A 26,930-nucleotide genomic window follows, 5' to 3' on the forward strand; every position below is an offset into this window, starting at 1 on the left:
GGTTCCCTCGTATGAGATCACTCCTATTGAGATGATATGTGTCGTTGGTCCTGATTTCCAGTTATATGGTTCCATTTTTACATACCTTTACAATAATACCCTTCCTCCTAACTTATCCAGCAACCAACATCGCACTTTCATTCGCCAATGCTCCCGATACGTCATTTTAGACGACATCCTATATCGTTGAGGTCTAGATGGACTCTTCTTAGATGTTTAGAAAGGGATGAAGCTCAGATTGCGTTACGCGAAGTTCATGAAGGGATATGTGGTCCACATTCTAGTGGTCCTACCTTAGCCAAGAAACTCATCAGGACTGGATATTATTGGCCCAATATGGAAAAAGACTCATATCAGTTTGTCAAGAAGTGTAAGCATTGTCAACTTCATGGAGACCTCATTCATGCGCCAACACAAGAACTTCAACCAATTACGACTCCTTGGCCCTTTTGTCAATGGGGACTTGATCTCATAGGCAAGATTCACCCTCCCTCCAATGGCCACAAATTCATCATCACCTCCACAGAGTACTTCACCAAATCGATTGAAGCTGTGCCACTTACACAAGTCACTGGAAAATAGATTGCTACATTCATTCTCAACTACATCATTTGTCGCTACGGTATTCCGATTTCCATCATCACAGATAATGGGTGTCCCTTCAAAAATCAAGATGTTTATGAACTTTGTGATCGCTTCCATATTACCCATCGTTTCTCCACACCCTATTACCCCCAAGGAAATGGTCAAGCTGTGGCGTCTAATAAAACCATTCTTAAAATCCTAAAAAAGACAGTCGATGACGTTGGCCGCAATTGGCATATCCAACTTAATCCTGCACTTTGGGCTTATCGCACAGGCGTCCACACACCTACAAGAGCTACACCTTATTCACTTGTCTACGATGCTAAAGCTATCTTGCCTATTGAGGTCGAGTTACTCTCTTGATGAGTCTCTTTGCAAAACATTATCAGTGATGAAGACTACAGGGTCTCTCGCTTACAGGAACTTGAGCTATTGGATGAATGAAGACAAACTACTTTTAATCATCTCAAGGCTTATCAACTACGAATGAGTCACAACTACAATCATAAAGTCAAGCCTCACACATTTGAGGTAGGTGACTTAGTTCTCAGAGAAAATCCTAAAAATCAGCAAGACAGAGAGAAGAAGGGCAAGTTCGAACCAAATTGGCTTGGTCCTTACATCATCATAGCAGCCTATGAATCCGGTGCATATAAGCTCTCAACCATAGAGGGTGAACCTTTGGAGGATCCTATCAATAGCATGCACCTTCATAGGTTTTACACATAGCTCTTTAGAGTATCCTAATTCAAAAATACAATAAAATAAAAAAAATTCAAAAATACAAAAAAAATCCAAAAATTCAAAAAACACAAAAAAATCATAAAACATAAAAAATCATTACTTGGTGAAAACGTGGCAAACAGGCGCCTTGTGACACACGAAAAAAAAAAAATAATAAAAAAAAAAGTAAAGAGAAATAAATTCGTCCAACAGTAAAAACCACTTTGGTGGCGCCCTGAGCAAGTACCATGGTGAAAACCGGGTCACTTCCGCCATGCATAGAGATATTGCTCCTCCCTCCTTCAGGATTCACTTTCATCCCGTCACTTTGTACACACTCACAACCTATCCATCCATAATAAAACTTACTCATTCCCATCATGGCTTGTTATTGATCTACCCAAGATTGGTTAGCCATTCATAATAACATTCCTTTTCACCCCTTTTCATCCATAATAAATCAGCTCCTATCCGTGGCTAAGGCAAATCCCACGTCTAGTAATGGGTGTGGAACTGAGAGCATCACATGTTTTGAGGAGTACAATTTCTTCCAAATTTTCTTCAGTCTATCCATGCACAATTTGCAATAAAACAACATTTGTATCGCCAATCCGCAATAAAGTTTTGTCTTCTCCACAATAAAGTATCAATTTCATGGATTCAGTCAGTTTCAGATGAGACACAAGCAACAACAATGAGCTTCAACAAATAAATCTTTCAACAGACTCAGACAACATTATGGTTCAGTGCTATCTATCCTTTTGTGAAAGTAAACATTGTGACCACAATCAAATAAGACTTATACAAGTGACAAGAGACACTAAAACTTGACGACTACAGTGGATGTTGGTGTTGAGTCTTGGTTTTCTTTTGATTTTATCTTTTGGCGACATGTCTTTTAGCTTTTTCGAGATGTCTCTAACTAGAGATTCTATCTCTAGGATGTCTTTGACTAGAAAGGTGAGGATGGGGTATCGTCACCTATTTTTCTTTGTTGTCTATGGATTGTCTCTTAGTAATGCTATGACTTGTCCAGGGATATGAGGACACTGTGAGTCTATTATGAACTGGGGCATTCCTTGTTTGCAATTGTCTGATCTCCATGCAAATGGGTACAATGACTATCTAGGTCGAACATATACTTGGATTGTCATAACCTACTTGCCATAATAAAGCTCAATGATGATAACGCACAAGAAGCTCTTTCACTTTCATATCTTCTATCTTCCATCCCCCTTTCCTGATTGACTTCCATCATCCTTCTCGAGTCCGTGTAGCCTACTATCACATGACTGAGTATAATGACACACCAAAAATATTTGCATTTCATGTAGTTTGCACCTCCATTACCACATACAAGCATTTCATACATACATATAGATATCACAATTGCATCACATCCTGCACATAACACAGGTTAGTACATTTTACATTCTCATCATGTAAATAGTCATTTTCATTATCATATTCATCTACATTGCATACATTTGCATTTGCATAACATATAAAAACATAAAAGAACAAAAATATTGCATTTCATCAAGTACATAGAAACATACATCATGAAACATTTCATCCCATAGGTACACATGCATATAGCTTCCACAAGTATGAATCTCATATATATATAATCATAAGTGTCATGATACAATGATGTCAAAATCATATGGCTACAATCACCCGAAGGTGTCATCATACAAAATGGTACAAAACTGATACATAGGGAGCCCTCTAAGGCTATGATGAACTCCCTCCCTTGGAGCCGCCTAGCCTCGATGGAGTCAAAGCCCTGGAAGGACCCACCCCAGGATCATCTCTCCTGTCCCCTCTGTCTGGTTGTGGTGGAGGACCCATGACTCTTGTCTCCTGTCCCTCCCTCCAGTGGTCGTTGCTGTCTGTGATGGTCCATGGAATCTCCTAGCCCGCTGCTCTGGTGGCACCGCTCCATAGTATAGGTCTCTCCAGTAACCTATCTCCTCCCCAGCTCGTAGAACATAGGCATATCCAGCTCCTATGTCCTCTATTACCTGTCTCCCTACCCTCAGTGCTGTCTTAGCCTCTGTATAGCACTGAATAGCCTGATCCCTCTCCCGCTCAGTATCCCTCAGCTGTCTCCTGAGCCTATCCCTCTCCCGCTCAAAATCCTGGATCTCATCTTCCTATCCCTGGCAGATCTCCCTCAATTCCAGCAATTCATCCTCCTCCTCTCCCCCCTCACCCTGTGGCTGCACTTGGCCCTATCCCTATCCCTGTACTATTGGCACTTGTAAAGGCAATCCACCTTTGCCCCTCACCATGTGAGCCTGCCGATCCTGCCTCTCCTCTCCACCCTCCCTCCATGGAGCCACTCTCCTCTCTCCTACTATACCTCGCCTCCTCCGTCGGCCTATACCTTCACCATTTCCATCATCATCCCCATATCCTCTGCCATCTCCATTTATTTGCTCCTCAAGATTCGTAAACCATGGAAACGGATGCTCAACCCAGTATGCAGTATAATCTGCATCAATCCTTGCATCCTCTATCTCTTGCCACATATCCCAAGGCAAGGGAATCATCTCTACTAGCTACATCACTGCCTGATCATATGATAACAATTTCTTGAAGTGCACCTAATCCCTCACTGTCCAAGCATACATCCCGGAACCCTATGGCATCCGCTGTATCCTGTCGAACTACCTGCCCACCCTGTCCACCAATTGCCTCTCAAGCACACATGGCATCCGCCCAATCAAATACCTAATCTTGAATGTATATGGTAGCTCCACTGCATCATCCTCCCACTCCTTGCACTCTCGGTATGGTCTCCAAAATATAGTGTCAATCTCATAGATGACCCTAAGCCAGGACTCTAATCTCTCGATCCGTGGCTGTGATGTAATCATATCATACAAATGCACAAAATTGCATCCATGGCCCCTTCCTCTGAAGTGAATCGGTCAGGTAATCGACACATGCTCATATGCCCACACCTGCAACAATGTCACTCCTTAGCCTAATCCTACTGATCTATGGTATACAAACTAATGAAGCTCATAATACAAATGTGCCAGCAGACATGGTCCCCAGGCAAATCTGGTATGCTGTGTCACCAGTGTCTCCAGTGTACTACCCCAACCCATAGCCAATCCATGTCACCCTATCAGGATAGAGGAACCCACTGATCACTCCTGCCAGTACTGCTGGTAGTGCTAATCCTGTCCATGTCATGGTATCCCAAGCCACGTGTCTAGCCCTCATCTCCAATCCCGAATCCTGGAACACTCATCTCAGTGTATCCCTATCTCCGTCTCGATCGTAGGGTACTCACTCTAAGGTGACTATCATCTCACCCATCGACAAATGAAAACTACAAGTCTCTGAGTACCATCTCTCAGCCAGCACAATCAGCAACCCCATGTTCGCCTGAAACTCAGGCACATACAAAATATGTCATAGGCCCATAGCCTAAATCGCTGCTCTCTCCTCAACTGTCAGCTCTGCTCGCAAACTCTGAGTCGACGGGAATATCTCTCATGACTCCAGCATAGGTAGGTCCTCTTGTCATCAAGCAAATCAACTGTGTCAATCATAGTGGCATTCCTTGTTCATCACAAAATGCTTCTTTTTATCCCAGTGCTTATGGTACTCTATCCTAGTGACACTCCCTGTTCATCACAAAGTGTTGCCATTTATCCTAGTGGCACTCCCTGTTCATCACAAAGTGTTGCTATTTATCATAGTGGTACTCCCTTTTCATCACAAAGTACTGCATTTTTTTTGCACTCCCTATTCATCATAAAGTGCTACTCTTTTTAGTACTCCCTGTTCATCACAAAGTACTATGTTTTGGCATTCCCTATTCATCACAAAGTACCTCGATCTATCTTATCCTAGGGTTTGTGCTTGAGTGTATCCTCTTGAGTAGTTTCCTAATTGGCAACGCATGTTCTATCACAGAATTGTCAATCCTTGCCCTATCTACTATCCTAGTCTTCCTTAGAGGAACTGCTTGAGTGTATCCTCTCAGCAGCTTATCCAATCGACAGTGTATGTTCATCACAGAACTATCGATTCGACTTAGAAGACATAAACGCACCTTTATGACATAAACACGCTTACATACTGCACATATGACTCTGCTCTGCACAGACACACCTCTACTCTACACAACCATGCCCATACAACATAAACGCACCTGCACAACATAGACACACTCGCATTTGACATAAATGTCTTTGCATTCATAGACGCGCCTAGCACAAACATAGACATGCCTAGCCAACCCAGACGCGCCTGACACCAATGCAGACACACCTTAGCATTTTTGACCTCACTTGACATATCTAAAAAGCATTAAATGCGCTACCTAACATGCATTTATGACAATATTTATTGTGACAAAGTACAAGGAGGTTTTTTGGTACTCACCGCCTCTCCTACATCTGCTAGCCTCTGAAATCAGCGAACGCGATCAAATCTATGAACCAATTCCATCATTGCTGACTGTTGCTGCTCTATTCTCTATCTGCACTTTGATCTATTGGATGTGTGGATGACAATGAGGATGTTTTCCCCTCGTGGTCTATCTTATAGACTGCCTTAGTCTCCCGTGTTAGTCTTCTTTATCCCATGACTTTGTCACTTCATTGGGTCAGTCCTTTCTAGCCTTTCTTTCTTATCGAGCGATTGTTTGTGATCCAATCCCTCGAGGGGGCATATCATTCCCATCTTGGGGTAACTTTGTGCCAGTTCATCTTATCTTCTTTGAAACAATGTGACAAGCTGCATTGTCTTAAAGAGGGGCAAAATTTAGACACCTAAAATTGTCCTGCCTAATTAAATAAATATTTTATTTATTTAATTATTTTAGCCTAATTCTTCTATTAATTAAATAAATCTTTATTTATTTAATTAATTCATTTATCCTCTTCTAGCTTTATTTCTCATTTAAATAAATACATTTATTTATTTAAATTATCATTTCCCTAAATTAAATAAATATCTTATTTATTTAATTGATCCCACTTCTTCTATTAATTAAATAAATCTTTATTTATTTAATTAATTCATTAACCTTTTCTACCTATGACACATATCATTCATCTCTTAATTCCTACACTACCTACCCTCTCATTATTTTCTTATTTTCTCTACCTACCCTCTAATCATAGCTGACCATTTATCTTTTACACCCCTCAATCTTATCCCTCCATTTCTTATAGTGTCCTCTATATAAGGAGATGCTTCCTTCATTATCAATCCCTCAACGACTACTCGACTACACTAGCATTCAAACTTTTAGATACGATCTAGCTATCAACCACATTTCTGTTCTTTGTTGAGCTCTTGTGCACATATAAAATCTGAGAGCAAATATATCAAGCAAGATCAATGGAGATAGGAAGAATGGAGATCCAAACCCTATTGGACATGTGATGGTATAATCTTTGTGATTTCATTTGATTTGCATTGTCTTAGGTAATCTTCATATGTTATGGTGGATCTTTATTGATTGTTAGGCTATGGTTTTGTGGTTGAATCTATTTAGTCTTTCAATATTGTTGTTTCCACTTTTACCATATACAACTCCTATTCGTGTTCGTACTCCTCTTTCTATAAATCTTGATGAGGAAATAGGTGAAAATATTATTCATGATGGCAAGACAAATCCTAATGCTTCTGATAGTGACTATGAATATGTTGATGTTGAAAAACATTTATCAGTTGAATTTTCAAAAGCTCTAATCCTAGCTCCTAGAATTGAACTAAGTGACTTACCACATGAGCAAAGTCCTTGTTTGGATCTTGTGATAGCTCCATTTGCTGTGCTTGATATTGCTCCTCTGACATGTTGTTCGCCTTCCCAAAATAGTGATCAACAAGATTGGGAGGTGCATGTCATTCTAGATTAGCAACATTAGCACTGTAGATCTTCTCCCTCTCTCATCTCTTGCTCTTTTGTGACTATTCTTCCATGTGTATCCCTGTTCTTCTATTTTCCCCTTAATGTCTACTTGAGGATGATGCAAAGCATTGAGATATCTTTTGGTATCTTTATGCTAACTCAAAAGGCATCTTCTTTTCCCTTTCTTCCAAGGTAGTTTCCTTTCTTTGGGGAATGACAACTATTCTATGCACATATACATATGATATACATGAGTTATCATACAACATACTGACCCCGAGGAAAGTGAAACTACCTTGTGTTTTGTGTTTATTATCCTTGGGTTTATTCCTTGACTGGGGGCTAAATCCTTGCTATAACATGCTCCCCCCCCCCTCTCTATCTCTCTCTCTCTCTCTCGGGTGTATCCTACCTTAAAGAAATTTCTCCTGATAAGGCGTGTGCGATTGCTTTAACGTGGGGGCATACACTCCACTCATATTTTCCTTCTTGACACTTAAAGTTATTCAGTGAACTCAGCTTTACTTTATAATTTTGGTATCTTTTCTTTTCATGAATCATAGTGAAGGGAACCTCGCTACTTGAAGTCATGGTTTTCCCTTCTCGATCTTCCCTTTTACTTTGTTAATCGAAGTCATAAGATCCTTAGTCCACTAGGGGCTTGCTGCATCTTGCCTCCTTGTTGTGGTAGAAGTCTTTCAATCTTGTTTCCTTGTACTTTACTAACAATATTGGTGTATGGTTATACTCCTGCTAAAGTGGGGGCTAAATGCAGTGCCATAAAATTGCAACCCTTACAATTTTTGACCATACTAGGGTCTTCAAATTGGCAAATCAAATCCCCAATCCTGATCGGAGACCCAAGACTCGCTCAATCCCTGAAAACTACACTTTTTTGCCCTCCACATGTCTAGAAACCTGCTTTCTATCCTAGATAAGGGAAGGACAAGGGCATGGCGCACCTATCCTTGCCCTATATTGGGGCCCCTTCTTTCAAACTATGCATTGAACTTTGCACTTAAAGAGGGAAAACTTCCCCTGTGTCGGCCTATGACAAAAAATAAGCCTATTAACCCTAATTGATGAATATATAAGTTGCATTTTCCCTCTCATTTGCATAAGTTTGAATACATGAGATCACACATTCAAGCATTCAAGCATCCTTTCAAGCATTGAGCATTCTCAAGTCTCCCTTCAAGGCTAGGTGTTGCATTCAAGTCAAGGATTCAACCATTGAAGAGGAGATCTCTTTCATCATTCAATTCCATACAAGCAATTCTATCTACATTCCTATTGCATCCTCCCTTGAAGGTGATTTGCATTTCAGTCTTTCATTTACATTTACTTGCAAGTACTTTCTTTTATCATTTGGTGAATTCCAAAAATGGGGTTTGACTTGAAGGCAAATCCCCAATCCCAACCCCACTTCCTCTCTTTTTTGTGTGTAGGTTGTAGGTGAGAAGCTGTTCTTGCAGATTTGGACTCCATTTATAGAGGTAGAAAAACTCTTTTCATTTCACGGATTTTTCGGAGGACCGTGTGCACTTTCAATACGGTCCCAATGACTTTTCCTCAAATTCACAGGGCAACTTTGTCTCGACATATTATAACTAGATCTAGGTGCACACTTCATCCCACACTTCTATTTCAAGTTATAATCAGTTCTTTACTACTTTTACACTTAGTCTCAAAACACATAATTCAACAATCTTTCCATTCTAAAAGTGGGGTTAACTTTCCATTTTCACACTATTATCAGTTAATTTAGCATTCAATCTCTTCCCTAAGAGATTGGATATATTGAGTCCCCCCCCCCCTCTTTTAAATGTAATGTGGATAAAGTGTTTGGAGGGAAATCTGCAGTGAAACTTTCATCTCTCCTTGGAGGGAAGAAAAGCTTTCCTCTTGATCTCCCCACCATTCACTTTTCACCACATCACAATGGCGAAGGGTGAAAGCTAGTAGCCACCTCGTATACAATTGTGCATGTATTAATTGTATACGCATGACAATTGTGAAGGGTGAAAGTTGGCAGCCACCGCCTATAAAATTGTGCATGTATTAATTGTATACACATGGCAATTGGGAAAGGGTGAAAGGTGGCAGCCATCTCCCATACAGTTGTGCATGCATTAATTGTATACGCATGACAATTGTGAAGGGACACAATTATTAATTTCTCAATAAATGAAACAAGATGGCAAGAGAGAATAAATTTGGAGGCAATTATTAAAAAAATAGTGAAGTTGCTATTTAATGTGTTGGTGGGATATAGTTTCAGTTAATTAAAAAAATATTCCCTGCATAAATCTAGAAGGTTTGTATACATGTGTAGTTTTTACAGAAGACATGGAAGCCACCTTCACCCTTTACACAACGAAACAATAGCTGACCTTTAGGGGCAAGATCACCAATAAAAGGTTGAAGGCCGTATTCAAGTTCGGGGATGACATATTTCTTCGGTACTTGAGATTGTTTTTGGGTGATTGTTTCATGAACACAGATCACTGGTAATGGATGAATGTGAACATCATGGCCATGGTGGCGACTTGGTCTTGGTAGATTGGGAAAAGTTCAGAGAAAGTTAAATAGTTGTTGAAATAAATTGTGGACAATGAATTGTTGCTCAATCTCGATGAACTTGTTGCAATGGATATTCCAGGGCTAGGGTTTGAAGTGCCTAAGTGAGAACCAAGTCATGGTGTTCCTACAATTTTCCCCTTCATTCGATGGGAAGTGGGGGCAGACCGCAAGGCAAGGTCTATTGAAACCATACTCGGATGGACGATGCTAGAGTTGTGGCTCATTGAGAGGAAGAAGGCATATGAAGGAATGTCGGGTAGTGCAGGTGAGACGGGATGTGAGGGAACGTCGGTAGGTGCAGGTGAGGTGGGAGGTGAGGGAACATCGGGAGGTGCAGGTGAGGTGGGAGGTGAGGGAATTTCAAGAGGTGTAGGTGAGGAGAAACAAGAGGGAATGTCAGGAGGTGCACCTGATGTGGGAGTTGCAGATGACATTGGTTATTGGTACGAAGTACCAAAAGTTCCTGAGGAGTCTGACAATGATGAAGAGTATGTCCCCTCGCCCAAGAAAAAGAATTGAATATCGGGATTGAATGAATATATGTGTGTATGTGTGACACATTTTTGGTAAGCATTATATTTCTCAATGTTTTTAATTTCAAAGTAACAAAATACATAAATATTTGAGGGAATGGTTTCTGGGAATGCTTGTCAATACTTGGAAATCATTTCTGGGAATGCTTGGGAATGATATCTAGGAATACTTGGGAATGGTTTATGGGAATGCTTGGGAATGCTTCAAAATGTTTTGGATTAAACATTACAATTTATATAGTTCATAAAGGAGAAAATATGAAATAATAGTCTGATGTAGCAAAATATGTATGGTAACAAGAACAATACCTGTGTGCGTGTTTGCAACTCTATGTTTTTGCTTTCTATTTTTCTCTTGCACTGTATTTCTTTCAAATCCGGCTCTTGCAATGAGATGAGAATTTATGTTTTATACATGGATTACGTGGTTTCCCCCTTTTTAATGTGTTGTTTAGAATTTAAATTTGAATTTGCATTGTTTGTCCATTGAATTTGTAGAAGTAATTCATTTAAGCCTGATTTGATTATTTTTGGCTGGAATTTTGTGGCCTTACATGATTTTTGCCATCGTTGCAGGTGGGAGTTGGCGTGAAGAGACGTGAAGGAGACGGGATGGGCTGTACATAGCCAGCATAGTGTTGGGTATTGTGCCAGGGGAAGGATGTGTCGCAACGCTGGCATGGACCCAATCTGGCCAAAATGTGTTGTGTGAAGGGTCACATTTGGGGCCACGTGTGCCATGTTGGCAATATTAATGTTTATGTTATGCTTGTTTTATTGGCGGTCGAGGCCGCATAACAAAAAATCGGTCATGTTTAAAAGTTTTACAATGACATTTTATTTTTGTTAGAGGGGCCCACTCTTTGGCATGGTGGCACGTGAAAGTGCCCACGTTGACATGTGTTTATTTCGTAAATGCATGTTTTAATATTTCCAAATGTTATGCAATGTTTTATGTTTTTTTGGCAATGGATACATGTATGGCTCGAAAGATGTTATGTTTAATGTGAATATTTATGTGATTTTTTCATTATGTTTTTGGTGTGCGTTTGCGTAAGTTTTGCTAGATAGGGCGGTCATGTGTGGGGCCCATGGCGTGCATGTTATATATCACCTTCTGGACCCCGCACACATATTGGCTCCTCTCCCCTAAACAGTGTTCCCACATGTTTGATTGCATGGGACAAAGGGAATGGCAGATGGCACTCATCTACCTTGTAACTGTCATTCAATACCTTGCAACTGAGATTTTTTCTTAGCCTTCACTACTTATATGTCTTTACCATTCATTTGTTATATTTTCATATGAAACATCATTTATTAAATTATATGACACATATGCTTGTAATAGAAAACAAATCATTGAACTTGTGTGAATTATTGAGAGAATTATTGTTGGAAAATATCAAGATGTTAAAAGTCTCATATGGCTTAAGGAGAGCTTGTTGTGAAAGCTAAAGAATCGGATGATGAATCAAAATTGCTGGAGTTGGTTGGTAGCGCTGATGGAATCAAGAAAATTGCCAAGATGTGGCTGACCTTGGTTGAGTCAGATAGAATTGAAGATGTTTTGTTGAATCATTTGATCTAGAATAGCATAAGCATTGAGGATATCAGTAATTTGCTTCTGGAATCTTTGAATTAAATTCTTAAGAAGAAGTTATTTGAGAAATTTCTTGAGGTTGGAGTATTTAAGGAAAAAGGAATTGATGTGCAGAATCTGTTGATGCATGGAAATCTCTACCAGTGTGTATTGCGGAATTGAGAGACTGTATCCATAGTGACAACAGAGTCTATAGGTACTGTATCTCTTGGTAGGTAGCTATAGTAAGCACAAAGCCAAAATTGATGCTATTGAAGATGAGTTGAGCTCTTTAGGAAAATATTTTTATTTTTTAGAAGATAAGGATGGTGAGAAGACAAAAATAATAAACTCTATTGGCATTATATTGTCATTTATGTCAACCACCATGGAATGGTCACCGATGAGTATGTAGTGGTGACCGGTATAGGTGAAGCAAGTAATGATGTCAACCGGTATGAAGGTTGGAGTGTGTAAGTAGATAGAAAGGTAAGCTTCCAATACACATGAAGTGCAACATCTACCAGTAAAGTAGGACCAACGATAAGGCAAGGCAAGGCAAGCAAGCAAGGAAGCAAAGAAGAATAGAGGGATGTGATCACCGATAGATAAAGAGAAGAATAATGCAATCGGTAAATGGATTCAGTGGATGGACCAACATGTTTGATGGAAGGCCAAGTTGATCCATCAACAGAGAAGAGGTTAGCAGTTATGAATTTCCACCGGTGAAGTTAGGTTATACCGGTAAGGCATGTTGAACTGATAGTGAGTCCTGGTTAGTGAAAGATGTCAAACTAAATTTGCAGTCTAAGCAGAGGTGGATGTCGACATGAATCACAGGTGGACACCAGGTGTCGAGCACGTAGAGCTTGGTGAAGTATTCATCAATGTAGTAGTCTGACGAGCAGGTCGACATTAATGAAGAATCCACAAATCATGGGATGATGGAAGGATGTTGCGGTTCAAGGAAGACAAAGTGGCAAGGCGATTGAAACAACCTTGCAGGATGATCTGATCCTTGTATTTGTGGGCTGAAAGAAATAACTGAGCCATTAATGGAAATTGACCTAGCAACGCAAAAAAGCATGTCGTAGACATCCAAAAATAGAAAATGCACATTAAAAAGCGAGGAGATGGTAGTGTCATTTGATGTGATGTAGATCACCATTCCAGAAAAGCAGATTAGATCGGATATGATACAGATTGAGTTGGTGAAGGAAAACCCTAACATGCCACCGTTTGAATGTTACTTTTAGCAGGAACCCTCACAGATAAATATGTCAACTCGAGACTAGAAATGATTGATGCTAGATGCGAATTGAGAGGAAGAAGAGAGCCTGAGAAAGAAGAGAAAATATCTGCCTAAGAGTTCTTTCATAGAGAGTTAGAGTGTATGTTAGCAGGTTGAACCGATGAGAGGTTCTAACCGATAGATACAAAGTAACTAGTAAATGGTCATAATCTTAATAGTCAAGCATACCAATAGGTATTGAAAGGCCAGGAAGGAATCCAAGTGTGATACTATATAGGGTGAGGCTCTGAGAAAGAGATGAGAGACATAGAGCAATCGGTAAGAGATCAGAGAGAGAAATCTAATAAACGATAGAAGGACTGGTGAAACAAAGGAAGTTGATAACCGACAGACATCCATTGATCAGGTGTTGTAGAACTCATTTGCAACTCAGTGCTATCATTGCATTAAAACTATATTTCAATATAGTACACCGAGTTGGTTCTTGGTGCAGGGGTTGGTTCTCGTTGGGTTGGTGCCCTAAATCAGTAGAGGTTGGTGCTCCTTGGGTTGGTTCCCTAAATCATTATAATCTATTGTTTCATTGTGTGGCTGGATTGGAGCAGTAGACTCCAACAAAATTTCTCACCGAGGTTTTTCCCATATTGGATTTTCCTCATACATTTGGTGTTGTGGATTATGCATTTGTGTGCTTGCCTCTTTTGATATCCTCTCATATCTTACCGGTTTGATTGTTTAGTGTTTATATTATTAATTGGTACTCAAAGCTTGGTTTAAAGAGAAAATATTTTAGGTACCACTTATTCACCCCCCTCTCAGTGGTACATTGTGTTCAACAATTGGTATCAGAGCATAGGTTCCCGGTTGATCAAAGCATTCTCTAGCTTGGGTAGATTCTAGTCAAAGAACACAATGGCAAGAAATGAGTTCACCTCGTCAAAAGCCCCCATATTTGATGGATCTAACTATGCCTTTTGGAGTAGAAGAATGGAGACTTATATTTCCTCCCTTGGTTTTGATGTATGGATGCTTGTCAAGAATTGGTATACTACCCCTAGTGTTCCTCTGACTGATTCAGATGCTAAGAAGGAGTATGATAACAATGCAAAGGCTAAACATACTATTCTAAGCGGACTATCAGATAATGAGTTTGTCAAGGTCATGCACTGTGCATCCACCAAGGAGACTTGGGATAAATTGCAGAGATTATTTGAAGGAGATGCCAAAGTCAAAGGGGCCATGGTGCAATCACTAAGAGGTTAGCTTGAAGGCATAAAGATGAAAGATGAAGAAAGGACTACCTTCACAGAGTAGATAAAACTACGAACACCATCAGAGTACTTGGAGAGAAAATTGTTGATTTGATTATTGTCAAAAAGGTACTTAGATCTCTCAATCTAAGTATGATGCTAAAGTTTCTACCATAGAGGAAGCCAAGGATCTTAAAACCTTCACAATGGATGAGCTATTTGGCTCTCTAACTGCCTATGAAATAAGGACAATCAGTGAGGCATCTTCAAGGAAATAGATAACTTTCAAATCCATCAAAAAGGGGAAGGAAGAGGTTGCTCATAAAGGATCTAGTGAAGACTTAGATGCAGAGGTAGATAACTTTGTCACAAAGCTCAAGAGAGGATTTGGTAAGTATAAATGAAAGTAACCACTCAAATGCTTTAACTGTGGTAAAGTTGGACACTTTGCTAGAAAATATCCTTATAATGAAATCGATGGAGATGAGAAAATAAGTTTTGGTAGATCTTTCGGTAAAAACAAAGAAAAGAAAGCTTATCTTCAAGTAAGTAGAAGCTACCAGAAGGAGAATAGCCTATACACCATTGAGGATGATTCCACAAATGAAGAGAGTGCATCAGAAGATGACTGGCATGAAGATGAAAGAGAAGTTAATCTCTTTATGGCTCTAGATGAACCGGTTGTGGAAGATGAGGTAGATGAAGACATTGAAGTTAAAGTGGATCTAGAAGACAAGCTCATAAGTGCTCTTGAGGAGTTAAGTAAGACAAGAAGAGAACTCAAGAAAGTCAAGCTTGCTGTAGTAGAAGAACAAGATCACCTGAAGGAATCTCTAAATGAGTCCAATCAAGTGATTTCTAACTTAAAAATCCAGTTGGAAGAAGCCAAGAGGATATGTGAAGTTACATTCTCTGATTTGATGAAAAAGGAAAAGGAGCATCAAGACCTAGAAGAAGAAATAGTGAAGCTCAGAAAGGAGCTTGAAAAAAGTAAGGATGAATTGAAAATGAGGAACAAATATGAGGGTAGTACAAAAGCCTTGGACAAGATGTTGAGAAAATAGAAGCACTCTAAAAATACCAGTGGCTTAGAATTTGAAGAAGGACAAAGTTCAAATAGAAAAGATACATCTAATAAGGAGATACAGTTCACTTCTTCAAATGAAGGTGAAGAGAAGAAAACATTCATAGTAAGCAAGGATACTGGTAAGAAGACTTATGCAGAAGCTGTTAGGAACTGCCACACAAATCGGTATACACAATAAATGAACTAAAGGCCACACTCAATGTACCAGAATCCTAATCTTAGGAGGAATGAAAAGGTTGATCATGAAAGGTTCACTAGAGTTAGTAGCATGAGAGGAAGACCCCCGATGGGATAGATGTTTGCAGGACCAAGGCAACCTAACCAGTATGTTCCAAACTTTCATGGTTATTGCTACCGATGTAACAAATTTGGACATAGGTTAGCTAACTTTAGATTAATGAATAAGCCCATTGTAAGTTATGAAAATAAAAACTCTTTTTCTGCACTCCAGGTGATGAATGTCATCTTCTATCAATGTAATGGATCGGGTCATAGAAGTTATGAGTGTAGGAGAAGTCAACTGGTTTCCTACAATATTTTTTTAAACTGATCATTTAATATGAAAGTAAAGTGTTATAGTTGTCACAAGTTTGGACATATTGCAAAGCATTTAAAAAACAATAAAATTAAGCAGAAGAGGGAAACTCCTGAATAGGAATCGGTAGTCATAAGAACAAAGAACAAACAACAGAATGACACCTTATGAGTTATGGTATGACCGGAAACCATCAGTCAAGTACTTAAAGCTATTCGGAAGCAAATGTTTTATCAAGAGAGACATGGATGGTTTAGTTAGTTTTGACTCCTGGAGTGATTTTGGGATCTTCCTTGGTTACTCACCTAACAGTAAGGCCTACAAATGCTACAAAAAAAGACTTAGAAGAGTCACTGAGAGTGTGCATGTAAGAGTTGATGAGGATATGCATAAAGGGAGACAAGCACAAGTGAACCACTATGATGACTCTGATGATGAAGGTGAAGAAGTTCAGTGAGACAATGAACTAAAAGAAGTATCCAATAAGGTCCCTAACTGATATGTGTAGAAAAATCACCTAGAAGAGCAGATTTTAAGAAATAAGAGTGATGGTGTGCAAAATAGAAGAAGACTTGCCTAGAATGATGAACAAGTAAACTTGTGCCTCATGAATGAAGTGGAATCGAAGATATTCAATGAGGCCAACAAAAGTTAGAAATGGATGGATGCAATGGAAGAAGAGTTGCAATAGATTGAGAAGAATAAGACTTGGGAATTAGTTCCTAGATTGGAAGACAAGAACATCATTGGCACCAAATAGGTCTCCTGGAACAAGATGAATGAAGAAGGAAAAATTTTTAGGCATAAAGCTAGACTTGTGTGCAAGGGTTACTCTCAAGTAGAGGGCATTGATTTTGAAGAAACATTTGCACCGATAGCTAGACTAGAAGCAATTAGGATTTTTCTAGCTTTTTCAACCTACAAGTGTTATAAGGTATATCAAATGGATGTAAAATCTGCCTTCCTCAATGGAAATTTGGAATAAGAAGTGTACATGGAGCAACCAAATGGGTTTATGTTGTATGATGATGAAACCTTTGTGCGTCGGTTGAAGAAAGCCCTGTATGGTTTAAAGCAGAATCCTAGAGCATGGTATTCAAGGCTAGATAAGTACCTGAAGGAGAAAGGATTTAAAAAGGGGAGTAGTAAAAAATAATCTATACATCAAGGAAGATGGAAACCACATGATCATTGTGGTGGTGTATGTAGATGACATAATTTTTGGAGGCAACAAGGACACTCTTTGCAAAGACTTTGCTGATCAGATGCAGTCAAAGTTTGAGAAGTCAATGCTTGGAGAGTTGACATACTTTCTTGGTTTGTAGATATCATAGCTAGATAAGGGAATCTTCATCTCACAAACCAAGTATGCAAAGGATATGCTAAGGAAGTTTCAAATAGATTACTGCAAACCAGTGAGTACCCCCATGGTGACCGGAAGCAAATTGAGCAAGAATGATGATTCACTGGTAATGGATCAGACATTATATAGATCCATGATAGGAAGTTTATTGTATCTTATTGCTTCTAGACTAGATATAGTGCAGATAGTGTGTATGATGGCTAGATTTCAAGCGACACCTAAGCAGTCACATATGAATGCATTAAGCAAAATTTTTAGGTACCTGCAAGGGACACTCACTTATGGATTATGGTACCCTAAACAAGGGGAATTCATCTTGGAAGCATATACTGATGCTGCTTGGGTAGGTTGCATTGATGATTGGAAGAAAACAAGTGGTGGTGAATTCTTCCTAGGTGACCGGTTGGTCTCATGGCATAGCAAGAAGTAGGATTCAGTCTCCCTATCTACTGTTGAAGTAGAATACTTTGTTGCTGCCACATGTTTCTCTCAGGTGCTTTGGGTGAAGCAGACCCTCAAAGACATACAGGTGGATATATTTGATTCTATTCGCATCTAGTGGGACAATTCAAGTGCCATCAACATATCAAAGAACCCAGTGATGCATTCAAGGACAAAGCATACAACCATCAAGTATCATTTTCTCAGAGAGAAGGTTGAAGGACAAGAAGTCGTAATGGAATATGTTCCTATAGGAGAACAATTGGCAGACATCTTCACCAAACCATTACTAGTAAGCACTTTTGAGTACTTAAGACACAAGTTCGGAGTTGTGTCACCTTCCTTATGCACTTAAGTTTGGAAGGAGATATATTGTTCAAGGGGAGTTCATTGTAAAATCCCCTATCTCTTGGACCATATGCTAGACTAGAGGGGGAGATAAAATTTTTTATGATGTTGTTTCGACATACTTAAACCTTTGGGTGTACTGGAAGCACAAATGACAAAAGACTGAAATTGTTGTAGGAATACCCAAGAGAATTTCATGATTACGAGTATCTACTTTTCCACTTGGCAACACTCATAGTACATTCACATTTGATTTTTATATGCTGTTGATTGAGCATATTGTGGCCAAAAGGGGAAAATACATTGTATAACTGGTGGAGAATGAATTAGATGGAAGGATGCCTTGACCCTTTGTCATTGTTGTCAAAGGGGGAGATTGGTCAAATAGGCGGGTGAAGGAACATAGTGTTTTGACATCAAAGTGTGTTAACATCATTGCCAAAGGGGGAGATTGTTGGCATTATATTGTCATTGATGTCAACCGACATGGAATGGTCACTGGTGAGTAAGTAGTGGTGACTAGTATATGTGAAGCAAGTAATGGTTTCAACTAGTATGAAGGATGGCGTGTGTAAGTAGACATAAAGGTAAGCTTCCAAAACGCATGAAATGCAACATCTATCGATAAAGCAGGACCACCGATAAGGCAAGGAAAGGCAAGGCAAGTCAGCAAGGAAGAAAAGAATAACAAAGGGATGTGATCACTGATAGACAGAGAGAAGAATATTGCAATCAGTAAATGGATTCAATGGATGTACTATCATGTTTGATGGAAGGCAAAGTTGATCCACCAACAGAGAAGAGGTCAGTAGGTATGAATGTCCACTGGTGAAGTTAGGTTATACCGATAAGGTGTGTTGAACCGGTAGTGAGTCCTGGTCAATGAAGGATGTCAAACTGACTTTTTAGTCTAGGTAGAGGTGGATGTCAACATGGATCACAAATGGACACTAGGTGTCGAGCACGTAGAGGTCGGTGAAGTATTCATCAACATAGTAGTCTGACGAGCAGGTGGGCATTAATGAAGAACCCATAAATCATGGGATAATGGCAAGATGTTACAGCTTGAGGAAGACAAAGTGGCAAGGTGATTGAAACAACCTTATAGGATGATCTGATCCTTGTATTCATTGGCTGAAAGAAACAGTCGATCCATTAATGGCGATTGATAGAGAAACCCATAAAAGAATGGTGTAGACATCCAAAAATAGAAAATGCACATTGAAAAGTGAGTAGATGGCGGTGTCATTTGATGTGACGTAGATCACCATTCCAGAAAAGCAGATTAGATCAGATCTGATATGGATTGAGTTGTTGAAGGAAAACCCTAACACGACATCGTTTAAATGTTACTTTTGGCAGGAATCTATTGGCCATTTGGAGGAATTGATTATGTCTTGCATTGATGTTTTGTCATTGATGTCAACTCTAACTATTTTGGATGCTTTATCGACACCCTTTTGGTCTTGATAGGATGAGTGGTTTCTGGTTGGTTTGGTTCTAGCATGATCCGGTATGATTTGGTTATGGATCTGGCTTATTCATGATACTCATGTTCATATTCAGTCAGTTGGTTTTGGTTTGGTGATCAGATGCTATCCTATTTGCTAGGAAGTTTGGCTTGTGGTACCGGCAAGGGTTTCAGCGACAGAGCTTTGATGAAGATCTTAACTGGTGTTGGTGCAGCTTCCGGTATGGATTCAGGATGCTGTTGGTGATCATGTTCAAGACTTGGCAGATTTGGATCATTGCTTTAGCGTGTGGACCTATATTGGGTCCTGGTTGATCTAGGTTATGGACCGAGTTAATGTAACATGTGGATTGGACCTCTTGATATGTTTTCGGGATGTCTTATGTGTTGAATATTGTTTGTTTGGTCTAAGGACGACATGTTTTGTAATAATGTAATTGTTTTATTGTCTGGTGGCTGACTTGATTGTTTATGGTTGAGGGTTTGTATATATATGATGTAAGATCTCTTTGTAGAGGATCATGGTTATGGTCAATGGATGTAATGTGTGAAGAATGTAATATCATTCAGGTAGAGGGTCTAGTCAATCACTGGAGATCACGTTGGGTTTATATAAGAGGATTTAGTCCTCCGGTATTGAGCTTAACTGGAGATGTACTTAGGCATAGGAGATGCTATCTTTGTAGTTCAATCACTTCTCCGGATTGTAGTCTGGATTTCTATGTAGTCAGTGAGACTCCTATTATGATGAGAAGTGCGCTATAGGATATTGGCCTTCTTGCAAGTGGAATCCCCTCAATTATAATTATCATACCTACTACAAAAGTATTATCTGACTCTGGATAGGCTTCCCATTGTAGTTTTTCCCTTTACTGGGTTTTCCATGTATAAATCTTGGTGTCATGTGGATGGTATTTATTCTCTGATTATTGTTTATGCTTAATTGGTTTAACTGCTTTTCTAGTATTTAGTTTAAGCATTCCGGTATTAATTTTTTGGGTTCTGGTATTAAAGTTTTAATTGCTAAATGTTCTGTTAATCTGTGACAATTGATTCCCCCCTCCCCCCTCTCAGTTCTCTTCCGATTATTTGAACTGTCTAATAATTTGTATCAGAGCTTTGGTCCTCTTTGCAGAAATCTTAACCGCTTGAGGAAGATCCTATAGTGACTAACAGTTCAAGTTCATCTAGTTCTTCAGGAACTATCTTTCAGAGAGATATTCCTAGGTTTGATGGAACAAATTACACAATATGGAAGATTCAGATGGAGACTCATCTGAGATGTATTGGTAAGGAGATTTGGGAGATCACATAGAAGGGTGTTACACCTCATAATATGACATCTAGAAATCCTTCTCCAGCAAACCTGGATAAGGAACTTGAGAATGATTGTAGAGAAAGACAAGCCCTCTTGTGTGCACTTTCTGATCAACAAATAATGGGATTAAGTAACAAATCATCTGGAAAGGCTATATGGGATAAGTTTGACACTCTTAATGAAGGTGACCCTATAGTGAAGATTGATAAACTTGATGGTTACCGGGTGAGATATGAAAACCTGAAGATGGAAGAAGATGAAAGGATTATTGCATTCATGGAAAGGGTAAATGAGATTGTTATGGGAATTCAATGTTGTGGTGGAACTCTAAGTGAAGATGAAATTGTTTCTAAAGTCCTGAGAGCCCTACCACTGACTTACAAAATGAAGGCTACTGCTATTAATGAGTCGAGAACAATGGCTAATACATCTGTCAACAAATATACCTTGGTTGGAAAATTATTTGCTTTTGAGCTTGAAGAATTTGGACCTTCTGGAGCTATGAAAATTGAACCTTCTTTTCATGCATCTGCATCAGCAACTGGTAAGCAAGATTGGAAAGATTTATATGCAAAGGAGTTGGATGATATGAAGAGAGAATATGATTGGAAGATTTATATGCAAAGGAGTTGGATGATATGAAGAGAGAAGATGATGAGTTTGAGCAACTTAAAGCACTATTTGCTAGAAGAATACCTAAAGGATCGGTAGGAAGTAAGTATGAAGGAAAATAACCTTTTAATTGTTTTGCATGTAATAAGATTGGTCATTTTGCATCTAGATTTCTTGAAAGGAATTCAATATTTGAAGAAAGAGTTAGAATATCTTTTAATCCTAACCTTGGATATTAGAATAAGTACAAGTACAGGAAAAACAAAGACAAATCATGCTCCATAGTAGATGAGGAAGGTATTACTGACTTTGATGATGAACCATCAAAAGACTCTGCTAGTGGTTTAGGCAATGGAAAGGAATGGGTGTTCTTGGCTATCAAGGAAGATGTTTCGACACTGGAAGAGAATGTACCTGAAGAGAAGGCACTTGCTGCTAAAATTGAAGATGAGGATGAATGGGTAATTGACTGTGGATGTTCACATCATATGATTGGAGATAAAGGGAAGTTTTTATCTTTGCAAGAATTTGATGGTGGTCTGGTTAGATTTGGAGATGATAAAGCATGTATGATCAAAGGAAAAGGAACTATATCATTGGATGGTAAGAAAAATACTGACAATGTTTATTTTGTTGAAGGTTTGAAGCATAATCTTTTGAGTTTAGGAAAATTGGTGGATAAGGAATTTCAATTACAGTTCAAGGATGAAAAATGCAAAATCATTAACAGATCTAGTTTAGAGATTGCAACCGGTACAGAGACAAAATGTAATATATTTCATTTGAATTCCGGTGAGAAGACATGTTTGATTGCACAAATTGATGAGAGTTGGCTATAACAAAAGAGGCTGTGTCATGTGAATTTTGATTGCATTGTAATGATCAGTTCAACTAAGGCAAATAGAGATATACCTAAGATTGTGAAGCCCTATAATCCGGTATGTATAGAATGTCAAATGGGAAAATAGGTCAGAACCTCTTTTAAAAGTATACAAGATAAATCTAATGATGTTCTTCATCTTATTCATATTGATTTGTGTGGCCCTTCTAGAGTTAAAAGTTTTCAAGGTGATAAATATTTCATGCTAATCATTGAGGATTATTCTAGAATGATGTGGGTTACTTTTCTAAGGGAGAAATCTGAGGCTTTTGAAAAGTTTAAAATATTTAAGGCTAAAGTGGAAACTGAAATAGGATTGAATATTAAATGTTTGAGGTCAGATCATGGTGGAGAATTCACATCTGGTGAGTTTAATAACTTTTGTGAGAAGCATGGTATAAGGAGACAATATTTTGCTCCCCGGATGCCTCAGCAGAATGGAGTTGTGGAAAGGAAGAACATAATTATCCTGGATGCTGCTAGAACAATGATGATGGAAGTTAGTCTACCTCATATCTACTGGAGAGAAGCAATGAGAACATTGGTTTATACATTCAACATAGTACATATCATAGGAGAAACTGATAAGACACCTTATGAATTATGGTTTGGCAATACACTTACAATTAAGTATTTCAGAATCTTTGGTAGTAAATGTTATATCAAGAGAGATGATATTATTGGAAAATTTGATCCTAGATGTGATGAAGGCATATTTATTGGTTATTCTAATGATCACAAAGCATATAGATGTTATAACAATAGATTACAGTGAATTGTGGAGAGTGCTAATGTCACAATGGATGAGTTGAATATGTTGGCATATGATGAAGCGGTGACAAAGTATGTTGTCATTGATGTCAATATATGCTCAAGCAGGTACACCGGTATGGAGAGTGGAAGCAGTTTCGATCAACCAGGATGGAGTGGACCAGTGTCTAAGTTCACTAAGTATAACTACCGGTTGGTAGTCTCTGTTTAGTTTTAGGGTTTCTAGTATGATTTGTATGGTGCAACCAATGGTGTTTTGTGAACGTTAAGGATAAGGATCAGGATTCCATGTCAACTATGTGCACGTGAAGGATTTCCTTGAGGATTTTGCGCATGGAGATCGAATGCATTGAATGCCTACCTTGGGAATGTGTGATTTTCTGAGCGGTGTATGAAGAGCGCATGATGGGTTACCATTTTGCAAATGCGGTGAAGATTGGACGATGCAGGGTGACTTGAGAATTGTTTAGATCGTTTCATTCTATGTAACGTGTTTGGACGGTCAAATTTGGACCACTTGAAATTGTAAACCTAAAATACTTAGGGTTTAGGGTTTATGTTATCGACCTATTTCTTCTCTATAAGGTCGATGAGTTTTGATATTGTTGTTGTTGGCAAATGTTGTTTTTGTGTTAGCATATTGAGATACTTGCCAAAACAAAGTGTGAAACCTGCAGAGTGTGATTGCAGAGGAGAGGAGTTGAAAAGGATCTGCCTTAGCAAGCAGTGTTGTTATTAGATCAAAGCTTTACCTGTTGACTTCTAACCATTTCAACAGAAGGAAAATCCCTTGACCTGGTAGCTTTAATAGGCTTTTTGTAAATCCTCTAACCAGGTGACTCAAGTTCATTGAGTTCTTTAAATCCTCTAGCAAGGTAACCTTTAACAGGGTTTCAACCTTTTAATAGGGTTTATAGCCATCCCTTAACTGGGTGATCTCTAACAGGACCGGTTCCTAACATAACCCTATTGTAAAGTCTTTAACTAGACTAGGCTCCTAACAGAGCGGACTTCAAAAGAGTTCAAAACCAAGCTTGTGGGCATTCATCCCCACCATGGTTTTTCCCATTTGGGTTTCCATGTGAAAAATATGCATGCCATGAGTTGTGCATTTTTCATGTGATGATTCAGTATTCTTTGTTTAGGTGAATATGCATGTAGAGCTAATGGTTATCGTATTACCAATACAACACTTTCATATGTGTATTGGTGAAGTAGTTATCAAGTGTTGAATGATATTTCAAATATTTAGTTTTAAGGGTTTAGTTGTCTGAAGTCTTATTGTGTTTAATTTGTATTGCCATGGTTAAGTTCAGTAATGAAGACAACCGGTTAGCATTGTTTTAAATTGATATGTTATGGAGAAGTTTTTGTATGTACTGATTCACCCCCCCCTCTCAGTACCAGTTAGGGTATTTGTTGTTTATCATTATTCATCAATTGGTATCAGAGCGACTCTGGGTCCTCGATGATATAAGCTTAACCACTTGAGGCAAAAGATCCTTCCTTAATGATGAAGAGGGAAGGTCCTAAGTTAAATAGAGATAACTTCAAAATATGGAAGGACAAAATAAAGATCCATATCAAGAGTTTGGGTGCTCAACACTGGAGATATGTTGAGAATGCCTATATAATCCCCACTGGAACTCTAACTGGTGATTAGAAAAGAGAGATTCAAGAAAATGGGCAAGTCATGGAAGTCCTTATTAGCAACCTATCTAATATTGAGTTCATTGATGTACAAGATAAGGAAAATCCTAAGGATTTATGGGACACATTAGAAACCATTTATGGTGGTGATGAGAATGTCAAGCAAGCTAAGGAAGAGAGCCTTAGAGGAAAATTTGAAGACATGAGGATGGTTGAAGGGGAAACCATTCAACAATATGGCATAAGGATCAAGACTATGGTTAGAGATATCAAGAGCACTAGTGGAACAATTGAAGATGACACCATTGTTAGTAAAGTTTTGAGATCATTGTTATTGGTCTATGCAATCAGAGTTGCTGCTATTCAGGAGCTAAGGTTTATTGACAAAACCAAGGTATCCTTAGACTCTATCATTGCAAAGTTGACTGCATATGAGTTGAATAGCTATGATGGTAGTGTTCAGAAGATCGAGTCAGCCTTTAGAGCATCTATTGTACCAACCAGAAAAGGAAAAGAAGTAAGTACCAGCTATGAATCCAGGCAATGCAAAGATATGGATGATGAAGAGATTCTGATGGAGTTTGAAGCTCTTCTTGCCAAGAGACTTTCAAAAGGCATTGAAAAATACAGAGGTAAGCTTCCTTTAAAATGTTTTTCCTGGAATAAGATAGGACATATAGCTGTTAACTGTCCTAAAAATGAGAATAAGGATGAACCGGAGAGGTTCAAAAAGTATAAAGGAGGAAAAAAAAGAAATTATCTTGTTGCAGTTGATGAAGGTGTTATTGATGAAGAATTTAAGGATGAAGAGAATGAGGACATAATGTTTGTAGCTATAAAGGAAGAAGTGTCTGACAAGAAAGCACTTGTCTCTCGCATTGACAACTCTAATGAGTGGATTATTGATAGTGGTTGTTCTCACCACATGATTGGTGACCGGAGAAAGTTTCTATCTCTGGAAGAATATGATGGAGGTGTTTTCAGATTTGGAAATGATGAACTATTCTTGGTAAAAGGTAAAGGATCCATCTCACTAAATGGAAAGAGCAGTGTAGATGATGTCTAGTGGGTGGAAGGCCTTAAGCACAACCTTTTGAGTGTTGCTTAGCTAAATGACAAAGGACTTATTCTGGAGTTCAAAGGTGTAATCTGTAGTATAATTGGAAAGAGTGGTGAACTTATTGCCACCGATAAGCAGACTAGAGGTAACTTGTTTCAACTAAATGCGAAGATTAGTCAATGCCTGGTGGAAAAGTTTGATGACAATTGGATATGGCATAGGAGATTTTGTCATATGAATTTTGATAATAATGTAAAAGCCAGTAAGATCAAGGTAGTAAGAGGATTGCTTTTGCTAAACAAACCAGAGAATTATTTATGCAGAGAATGTCAACTTGGGAAGATGTCTTCCTCAACATTCAAAGGTAAGTCTTTTTCAGCAGAGAACTTACTTGATCTTGTGCACACCGATCTGTGTGGTCCTATGAAAATAAGAAGTATTCAGGGAGATCAGTATTTCATGATTCATACCGATGACTTCTCAAGAATGATGTGGGTCACATTTCTGAAAGACAAGCCTAAGGTGTTTGGAAAGTTCAAAGCCTTTAGAGCATTGGTTGAGAAGGAGAGCGACAGAAGAATAAAGTGTCTTAGAATCGATCAAGCAGGTGAATTCACTTCTGATGAATTCAACAGGTACTGGGAAGAGAATGACATCAAGAGGCAACTGTCTGCCCCAAGGACACCATAATAGAATGGCATAGCAGAAAGGAATAACAAGACTATAGTTGAAGCGACCAAAACAATGCTGATCCAAGGAAAGGTTGCTCACACTTTTTGGAGAGAAGCGATGAGCACTGCAATCTATATTATGAACCAGGTACTCATCAAGAAAGGTAAAGATAAAACCCCTTATGAGTATTGGACTAGGAAGACTCCCACTATGAGTTAGTTTAAAGTATTTGGCAGTAAGTGTTACATCAAGAGAGGTGAGCATCTGAGCAAGTTTGATGCTAAATGTGATGAAGGAATATTTTTGGGATATTCCACTAAAAGTAAA

The sequence above is a fragment of the Cryptomeria japonica genome, chromosome 3 (genome assembly GCF_030272615.1).
Source record: "Cryptomeria japonica chromosome 3, Sugi_1.0, whole genome shotgun sequence".
Classification (NCBI taxonomy): domain Eukaryota; kingdom Viridiplantae; phylum Streptophyta; class Pinopsida; order Cupressales; family Cupressaceae; genus Cryptomeria; species Cryptomeria japonica.